Genomic DNA, 10552 nt, shown 5'->3' with positions numbered 1-10552 from the left:
GATGGTTTTGAAAACGCCGGTTTCGCGTAAAAACGACAGGCGTCCACACTATGCGTTTTTGAAAATATCTCTGTCCGCATTGAAACGGAGATTGCGGCGAGTCTCCTACTACTACTACCGAAAACAAGCGACACGTTTGGTGTCGAATCTCGCCGTAAAAGTGCGCGTTTGTGTAGTTACAGACGAGAAAAACTTAAAACGACGGGCAGCTGTCGGCTTTCGCGCAGGAGAACTTAAAACTAAAAAAAAAACAAAGACTGGAGCGTACGGAGGCAACCGACAGGGAGTTCACGGACAGACTGACCCGGCTGACGACGAACATTGAAATACTCACTAACTCTGTTGCATTAATAAAGCACCTTGTTAAATGCATCAGTGTTATCTTGTATTTCCACACAATGTTACATTAGGCTGTAACACATCTATTGTCAGAGAAGTACTTGCATAGATAGGTAAACCACCTTCATACGAGCAAGGACAGAAAACAGGGCAAAGTGAGTATACTTATTTATTCAGTAAGTTATGGGTCAAAATATTTGGTGAATACATTTCTAACTCTTCTGGCTTCAGTCTCGTTGCCGTCTGATCCGAAATTGTTAGGTTGTCGTTCAAGAAAACAATGAAATGGCACGCTGCCATTGACAGCGTTTTCAGATTTCTCCGGTTGGGGTGTCCACACTGATCTGCCCGAGCAGCGTTTTCAAAAATATCCACCCTGGAAAGCGTTTCTGAAAAGCTCCGGTTTCGGGGGGCGAAAACGCCGTTTTAGTGTGGACGGAGGGTAAAAACGAAGAGAAAAGGCTTCGGTTACGGATTTATCCGGCGTAGTGTGGACGTAGCCTCAGGTTGGAACAATGGATTTCTGAATACCAGCCCGAATGCTGCTGGCGCCGGTAGAACGAATTTAATCAAGAGTTGTGAAAGCTTCAAAAGAAAGCATTGTCTATACTTGGAAATATAAACAGTCAACACGAGGAAATCTGCAGATGCTGGAAATTCAAACAACACAGAAAATGCTGGTGGAACACAGCAGGCCAGGCAGCATCTATAGGGAGAAGCACTGTCGACGTTAACAACAACACACTCAAAATACTGGTGGAACACAGCAGACCAGGCAGCATCTATAGGGAGAAGCACTGTCAACGTTTCGGGCCGAGACCCTTCGTCAGGACTAACTGAAAGGAAAGATAGTAAGAGATTTGAAATTAGTGGGGGGGGGGGTGGAGAATGAGAAATGATAGGAGAAGACCGGAGGGGGTGGGATGAAGCTAAGAGCTGGAAAGGTGATTGGTGAAAATGATACAGAGCTGGAGAAGGGAAAGGATCATGGGACGGGAGGCCTAGGGAAAAAAAAGGGGTGGGGAAGCACCAGAGGGAGATGGAGAACAGGCAGAGTGATGGGCAGAGAGAGAGAGAAAAAAAACAACTAAATATGCCAGGGATGGGGTAAGTAGGGGAGGAGGGGCATTAACGGAAGTTAGAGAAGTCAATGTTCATGCCACCAGGTTGGAGGCTACCCAGCCGGTGTGTAACCTTATAAGGCTGGTCTGCTTAATCTCTCTTCACAGGTCAATCTGCCTCCCCTCCCTCCGTCCCAGGAAGGAATCCGGTGAACCGCCACTGCGCTCCCCAAGTTAGGAGATCAGAGCTCTACACAATATTGCAGAGACGGTCCCCGGGCTCCCCACGCCCCCCCCCCCGACCGCTTCTACAAGACCTTGGTCCATTTGGTTATGACTCCAAATCCACGTTCCCGTTCACCGCTCCCGACCACCGCCTCCCACCAGCATACCCTCCTCCAGCACCCCAGACGCGGCCATCTTCCAGGAGGAAAAATCCGAAGATCAGCCCCGCTCTCCGAGGGGGAAAATAATCCCTCACATTATCATCATCCCTTTCTCACCTCCCCGCCCCTCCCCCAGTCATTGCGATCTCATCTTTGCACAATGATTGTAGCCCTGATTTTACATTCTCCCACGGGAAGTAACTCCCCCCCATCCCTCCACACACCCATCAGATTGATTCAACCGGACTTTCCCATTGGATTTGTCAGTCGGAGGGGTACAGGCGAGCCCCACCACAACGCAGATGCCCCATCACTTTCGATCCCCGAGGCTGGTTCGGGCTTACGCTCCCTCTAAGTTCGGAGGGCGAGGAGGCAGGGTTAGCGATTTAAGGTCAAAAACCCTTCGAGGGGTCTCCTCGGCCCACTGACCCCGTGCCGACAATCAACACACCTGTTTACAACGATCATATTCTAGGGAATACTTCGGACGATGGGATCTCACTCACACACACACACACACACACACACACACACACACACACACACACACACACACACACACACACACACACACACACACACACACACACACACACTCTTTCTCCAGGGCTGTGAAGCAGCAAGTGTAACAAGCTCTAACCACAGAGCCTCCTCTTGCTTGCAGGGTGACTGTTGGTTGCACAGAGTTAATTACCCAGGGGGTGAAGTGGCATATTCCCTCCCAGCCCTTCCCGAAGAGCGGCACCGTCTAATCGCAATGATTTCCGATTGCTACCGAACGTGTCTGGCGTAGCGCGGCCCCTTTCCACCTCCCTTCCACTCAGTCCGCAGTCATGCCCCGGTGGAAGACTCACTGTCCCCCCTCCTTGGCCTTTTCCTGTCACTCCTCTATCTACTGCAGGAGCACGAAAAGCCCGGACTTCCAGACTGGCGAAGGGGTTTTTCTCTACGCTTTCGGAACACTAAACCGATCACCCCTTTCACGCCCTGTTACCGGTAATGCGGGCACGTTCTCGGATTCTTAATTCTACCTCTTCCGTTACTGCCACCTCGTTATTTCCAGCATTATGTCAGACTGCATGCACACCCCTGTGATTTACGCGCATTGCTGTCTTTATTGTGTTTATCAGCACTCCGCCAGCTTTATAGGAGAAAGATTTCCACTGAAGCTTGGTTACCGGGGACAGTTAACTAACCCGAGCCTGAGTCTGCAAAGAGCTTCCAGAATCAATTCTCGGGTTACAACAGCCCATCCGAGCCTTCGGATGAAGGGGTGAGGAAGATCGAAGACGAGGAGAGACGTGTCCGTCCTTTAACTTTGGAACATCCTGCAAACCGTCATTGGAAGAGAGTTCGGGGAAAATTCTCACCCTTTTGGAATGAAGAAAGCCTTTTGCAGGGTTAGCAAATCAGTCCATAAGAATACTAAGGAGGAGTGGGTGAAAACTGATGTGAACAGGGGTTGCAAGCTTCAGGGCGTGACTTTGCTCAGCATCCGATTTTACACTTTTCCTGTGCCCATTGTAATTTTCCCTGAGCACGTGGCGCTAAGACTCGTCGTCCCCGCCCCGCCCCACTCCCGCCCCGCCCCGCCTCACCCCACTCCCGCCCCGCCCCGCTCCGCCCCACTCCCGCCCCGCCTCGCCCCACTCCCGCCCCGCCCCGCCCCGCCCCGCCCCACTCCCGCCCCGCCTCGCCCCACTCCCGCCCCACTCCCGCCCCGCCTCACCCCACTCCCGCCCCACTCCCGCCCCGCCTCACCCCACTCCCGCCCCGCCCCGCCTCGCCCCACTCCCGCCCCACTCCCGCCCCGCCCCGCCCCACTCCCGCCCCGCCTCGCCCCACTCCCGCCCCGCCTCGCCTCGCCCCACTCCCGCCCCGCCCCGCCTCGCCCCACTCCCGCCCCGCCTCACCCCACTCCCGCCCCACCTCACCCCACTCCCGCCCCTAATTAAACGCGTTCCAATTGAGCCCTGAAGGCTGATTTATACTTCTGCGTCAAATGAACGCCGTAGGAACGGCGTAGGCTACGCCCTACCCCATGCCAGAGCCTGACGCGCTCCTCTCCAAAATTGTACCGGCGCGTCCCGGCGACGCACACCGCAACGACTGTGATTCGTTCGCTTGGTAGCATCGCATTTCCTCCTGTCGATAGGCACACCGATGCGAAATAAATGGTTGGAGACGATGAAGCAAATCGTCAAATTTACCTGCCGAAATCCGTAAATATTTGAAATGCATCTCCTCGTCCATATCTCTCAGTGGCCGGACAAGCACAGAAAGTTCACCCTCCTCCTGCCTCAATCCGTTCAATGGTCGTACACACCACCTCCTCCGACGTCATCTCTCTTTTCTGCGTTGTAATAATTTCAATAAAAGTAACCCTTGTTCCAACATTTATTAGCTCCAACTCAGTCGCCATTGTTTACAGTTCACGAATAAACTCTACACAGTGGCGTGGAAACCCCACCGCCAACTCGCGTCTTGGCGGTGAATGGCAGAGCAGCGCAAACACACCAACGCACAGGTATAAATGCTCACACCGGCCACTTACGGCCACTTACGGAGGCTCCGGCGTAGGCGACTACGCAGAAGTATAAATCAGCCTTTGCATCGCCGCGGACGCCACCGAAGCGCGCACGTTCATGGCTTCCACCCCCGCCCCCTCAGATCGCAATCGCCAGGCGGTCGCAGATGGTGAGTTCGAGCCCCGCCGCAGCCACTGAGGAATCTGGAATCCAACAAGTTGAGTTCGCCATAATTCATCAGTAAATACCGGGGTTCGGGCGGTGAAGCCCAGAGAGTGTGGGTGGCCAATGTTGAGATATTCGTCCCCTGGGATCTTCCTGTGCATAGACGGCCGTTGACCGACCGATTAGCCGCCCTGCCTCAGCGCGGGTCACTACTCCGCTGGATGAAGGGTGGAAAGGAGGGACCGATATAGAGGAAGAGTGGAAAGTAGGGTGACGGAGGAGGGAGGCAAGGTGAGGGGCGGAATGAAGGGGGAAAAAATCTGAGACGGGTGGAAGAAGAAGGACGGGTGGGCGAAAGACATGGGAAGTTGAGGACAGAGGGAGTGAGTTCGTAGTAAAGTCTCAGAGAGCGAAGAGGGCAAAGTATAGAAGGCATTTTAATTTCAGTCTGGTATTTACATGGGGCTCGCCGCACCCGCCCCTCCCCGACCCCTAGCTCCTCAGCCCTTTGAGTCATCGGGCGGCTGCAAAATGAACGGGTCGACGTGCTCCCTGGTCTTAAAGCTGCGGCTGGTGTTCTCCTCTTCGGCGCTCTGACGAGAGAGGCGAAAGGAAGAGGGAGTGGGGGACACGGAGCCGCGCTGCTGCGAGGAGGGGCTGATACTCATAGCCGATCGGCGTACCTGTTCGATTTCCGAGCGAATGAGAAAGGGCACTTCGGGCTTACCGAGCGGGAAAGGTGCGATGTCCTCTAAGCTCTGAAGGCTCGCGCTAGAGCCCCTCATATTCTCTCTGGACGACTCGTGTTCGTCGGCCAGGCCCTGGTCCTGCTTCTGGGTGTTGCTCGGGCTTTGTACCGGGGTGGAGCCCCCGGAAAGTTGGTCCTGGGCGGGTCCCTTGGGGCTCTGTCTGTGGAAGGAAGCTCCGGGGCTTTGCCCAAGGGAGGATCCCCCGGGACTCAGATTCTGTCCCAGGACTGAAACTGCGGGGCTAAGTTTGCGTGAGAATTCCTCGGGGTTTTGTTCCTGCATTTGGCCGTTTCTCGGGATTTTTACTGGGGTGGAGACCCCGGGACTTCGTCCCTGGACGGATCCCCCGGGGCTATTTCTGCGTGAGAATTCCCCAGGGTTTTGTTCCTGAATTTGGCCGTTTCTCGGGATTTTTACTGGGGTGGAGACCCCGGGACTTCGTCCCTGGACGGATCCCCCGGGGCTGTGTTTGCGGGAGGAACCTCCAAGGCTCTGCTCGAGATAGGATCCCCCTGGGCTTTGTCCAAGACGGAAATCCCCGGGGCTCTGGATCAGCTCCGGGACTAACTCCCCGAGGCTATTTCTGCGTGAGAATTCCCCAGGGTTTTGTTCCTGAATTTGGCCGTTTCTCGGGATTTTTACTGGGGTGGAGACCCCGGGACTTCGTCCCTGGACGGAACCCCCGGGGCTGTGTTTGCGGGAGGAACCTCCAAGGCTCTGCCCGAGGTAGGATCCCCCTGGGCTTTGTCCAAGAGGGAAATCCCCGGGGCTCTGGATCTGCTCCAGGACTAGCCCCCCGGGGCTCTGTTCCGGGGTGGGATTCGGAACCAGAAAGCCGTTATCCGAGTGGTTGGGGGACAGGAGGGTGCTGATGGAGAATTGGGTGAGGCCAGTAGTCGGGCCCTTGTCAGGCTGTTCGATCCCTGGGCCATGGGAGGGCTCGGGGACACCGCCAACCTCCTCCTCTTTGAGGGGTGCCCAGATACACCGTTTGGACCCCGAGTCCTTGCAGGCCCATGTCCGGAGACCTACGTTAGGATTCGAGGCTGACTCCGGGCTGGGTCCAGGGTCACGGCTGGATCCGAGACCGTAATCTGGCTTTGGGTCTTGACTGGACTTTGGGCCGTAAGCGGGGCCGGGACCGGAAGTGCCCCAGGACTGGAGACGGCTGGCGCGTTCGAGTTGGCCCCGGAGTCCCCGGCTGGTCCAGTCATCGCGCGGGGACTTGGAGCGGGACGGCTCATGGCTGGGGACAGAAACAGGGCAATAGTCATCCGCGCTGGACAGCACCGAGATTTCGGCGTCCCAGATGGACTCGGCCGCCCGGTACATCTCGCTGACAGCAGCGTATGAGGGAGCCAGGTCTTGCAGAAGGGAACTAGGATCCGGTGGGGAGGAGGATGAAGGGGCAAGGTCGCGCAGAAAGGATCCCGGGTTTCGGGGGCAGGAACGGGAGAAATTCTGCAGAAAGGAACCGGGTGCAGGGGAAGACGAGGAGGGAGGAGGAGGATCCCGCAGTAGAGAACTGGGAATCTGGGGGGAAGAGGCGGAAGGGAACGGAGGACACTGGAAAGCCGGCTGCGGCCCGCCCTGGCTGTGAGGGTGACTGCTTCCAGTGACAAAGCAGCGGAGGCGGAGGTGGCTGGCGCTGGGAGCCGCGTCCGTGCGCTGGTCCAACAGGCAGCGGAGCTCCAACTCCTCGGGGGGCTTAGCCCCGGATCTGGCTCCGGGCTCCCGGCCCTCCGGCTCGCATTCCCGGGCGGGTGGACGAGTCAGCGTAGGCGGTGACTGGAAGACGCAGACGGAGGAGCGGTCGTCCTCCTCGCTGGGGGCCTGTCCCGCCGTCAGCGGGGCAGCCTGCTTGCTCACTAACTCTTGCGCCAGAGAGAGGAGGCTATCCAGGTCGAAGGCCGAGGGCTCGAGGTTCAGGTCCGGCAGTCGTCTCTCTCCCGATCTTCCAGGCAACTAGGAGAGTAAGAGGTAAAATGGGTGAGTTCTCTCTTTCTCTGTCTCCCGCCCCCCTCTCCAATCCGATCTCAATTCCCAGTCTCAAAACACCCCCAGGCCCGAATGGCAACCTAGTCCCAACTTCCTTCTGAATGTCATCCATCACCTCCTCCCATTGTCGCTTCCTAACCTTCTCCCCACCCATTCTCCATCTCTGGCCGTGGCACAAGTGACGCGACTCCGATGATGACAGTCAGAGAGGAGGTACAGAAGCCTGAAGTCACATACTCAATGTTTTAGAAACAGCTTCTATGCCTCTGCCATCATATTTACAAACAGACAACGAACCAAGCCTTGAACAATACCTCATTTTTTGCTCTTTACACTACTTGTGTAATTTAATTCATATTTTATTGTAATTAATAGTACTTGTGCAAGCAACACATTTCATGATTCTGTTTCAGGTTCCATGGACTTGGGCTCCAAGACCCCTCCGTACACAACGCTACTAAGGGTTCACTGTACACTTTCCACTTACGTTTGACCTCCCGGAGACCAACAGCTCACGATCCCCCGGATTAAGCTTCAGCTGCCAATTCTCTGCCCACATTCCCTGGACCAGCTTCCTCGCAGTCCGCAACTCCACTGTCTCTGTGCAGCTTGCAAAGGCACCGGCTAACCCACATATTTACATCTGTCCACGTGGAGCGCTGCCTGTCACGGAACTCCAGCCAGCCAGCTTCTGTGAGCAAGCCAGTTTTGAAACCAATCTACCAATTGGATCCCATGCGGTTTAAAGGGGGGGGAGGGGTCACCACAGTGTTCCAACAACCGCTTAATAAATTCGATTCCTCCCCACCCCTCTCGGCCTCTAGGGAGCAGCGAGTGTGCCTCTCGACAGCGGAGTGCACTAAAAAGAGGGTCAGTCACTCCAAGTGGTTGGAGAACCGGGGAGAAAGGGGGGGGGGGAATGAACAAAGCAAAGTCTCAGAGGGGTGGAGGCTGGCTTTGGAAGGCCCAGATCTTGGACAACCCCTTCTCTCCAGCTTTCCTCTGAGGCAACGCGAGCGGTGCACTCCATTGTAGGAGAGAGGCTCCCCCTTCGTGGAGACCGCCCCGGGACGTCGTGCACAACTTCCTCTGATCTCCCGACCTGAGGAAGGGAAAACGCAGGAACGGTTCGCCGGATTGGTTCCTGGGACGAGGAGAGGTGGTTGCCCTGAGAGAGCTCCGATAAAGCAAATCGGACCTGTTCACTCTGGGGTTCAGCACGACGAGAGGAGGTCCCATTGAGACCCCTCGCAGAGTCCTGCAGGGTGGGTGTGGACAGGGTTTACCCCTGCCCGTGGTGTCCCAAGTGCCGGAGGTGTGGTGTCACTGTCACAAAATAAGGGCGCGCGTCCGAGTTTGCAGGTCCGTCAGTTCTGAATGTCAAGGGGGCCGGAGACACTCGGGGTCAGTGAAATGAAGAGTGTGCGATGCTGTGGGTGGCAAGTTTCATGGAAAGATGGGCAGCAGCGAGACCCCCGCCTCACCCTACCTCTGCGGACTCATAGTTGATGAACACGGGAGATGGTGTCCGAATCCTTGTGGGATCCATGAGTCGTGCCTGGAGAGGAAGGGTTGGGGATTGGGGAGCGGTGATGGAAAAATTGAAGAAGAAAAGAGAAGTGCCGGTCAGAGCAATCCGGGGTGAAGAATGTTGAGCGTCCCCTCCTTCCAAGAATTCCGACCGCCTTCCCCCCCCCCCCCCACCCCCGACCTGCTCCCGCGCTGGGAACTGAGAGCTGGACACAATCAGACACCGGAGGCCTGGACCAATCTGGAGCTAGCGCCGGGAGCTGCGGAACGGCGCAGGGACACCCCACCCCCTGTGTCCGCGCTCGGAGCGGAGCGGACGGCCACTCAGGGTCGGAAGTGGGAGAGTAGCCTTCATCCACGAGGAGGGGAGGCAAAATCGCTGAGGGTTACGTCGAGGGACCCTCTTCTAGCGACTGACCGCGACGCAGCCACTGTTCGGCTCGTACAGTGGGTGGGCTACACGATATCCTGCATGGGAACACGCTCTTCAGCTCAACTGGTCCGGGCCGTCCAAATTTCCAAGCCAAAGTAGTTAAATTTACCTGCGTTTGTTTTCCTTGTCCCTCTAAATATTTCCTATACATCTACTGTACCTGTTCCATTGTCTCTTAAATATTCCTATACCTGCCTCTTGAGCCTCAGGAGGCTAAATGAGTTTGACCATAAAACAATGATATTGGAGCAGAAGTAGGCCATTCGGCCCATCGAGTCTGCTCCGCCAGACAATCATGGGCTGATCAATTCTTCTAGTCATCCCCACTCCCCTGCCCTCACCCCATACCCTTGGCTAATCAAGAACCTGTCTATCTCTGCCTTAAATACACCCGATGACTTGGCCTCCACAGCCGCTGGTAGCAACAAATTCCACAGCTGCAAAATTTGGTGTGTCTCCGTCGACCTTTACAGTACTAATTGTTGTTAATCGCCATCGAGAGGATCCTATCTGGATGCGACACAGCGTGGGACAGCAGTTACGCTGCCCGGGAGCGCGAGAAACTGCAGAGAGTTGTGGACACAGCTCAACGCACACATCACGGAAACCAGCCTCCCCCTTCACAGCTCTACCTATACTTCCTGCTGCCTCGGTTCGAGAGCCCTAGTCACCCCAGACATCCCCTCTTCTTCCCTCTCCCATCGGGCACAAGAGACAAAAGACTGAAAGCCCGCACCACCAGGCTCATGGACAGCGTCTACCCCGTTTTAATAGACCCTTGAACGGACCTCTCGCAGGATAAGGTGGACCTCGTTATGATCCGACCCCTTACTGATTACCTGTACTGCACTTTATCTGTAGCTGCTGCACTTCAGATTAGGTTTATTTATCAAATGTACCCGAAAGGTATGGAATGCGTCGCTTGCGTCAATGACCAATAACAGTCCGAGGTTGTGCTGGTGGCAACGCGCAAGCGTCCCCAGAGCCCAGCCTCAACTTACTAACCCTAATGACCTGTGCGTCTTCGGAAACTCAGGCGGTCACGGTGAAAACGTGCAAATTCCTAAAAAAAAACGGCAACGGGATCGACCCCGGGTCGCAGGCGCTAGAATAGCGTTAGGCTAATTCTACATCGTAAACACGAGGAAATCTTCTGGTGCTGGAAATTCAAGCAACACGCACAAAATGCTGGTGGAACACAGCAGGCCAGGCAGCATCTATAGGGAGAAGCACCAGCGACGTTTCGGGCCGAGACCCTTCGTCAGGACTAACCGAGAGGAAAGATAGCAAGAGATTTGAAAGAATTTAAAGAGAATTTGTAAGATTTCAAATTTCTTGCTATCTTTCCTTTCAGTTAGTCCTG

This window comes from Hypanus sabinus, chromosome 26 (genome assembly GCF_030144855.1).
Source record: "Hypanus sabinus isolate sHypSab1 chromosome 26, sHypSab1.hap1, whole genome shotgun sequence".
In the NCBI taxonomy this organism is placed as follows: domain Eukaryota; kingdom Metazoa; phylum Chordata; class Chondrichthyes; order Myliobatiformes; family Dasyatidae; genus Hypanus; species Hypanus sabinus.
Note: the sequence above shows the minus strand (reverse complement) of the source record.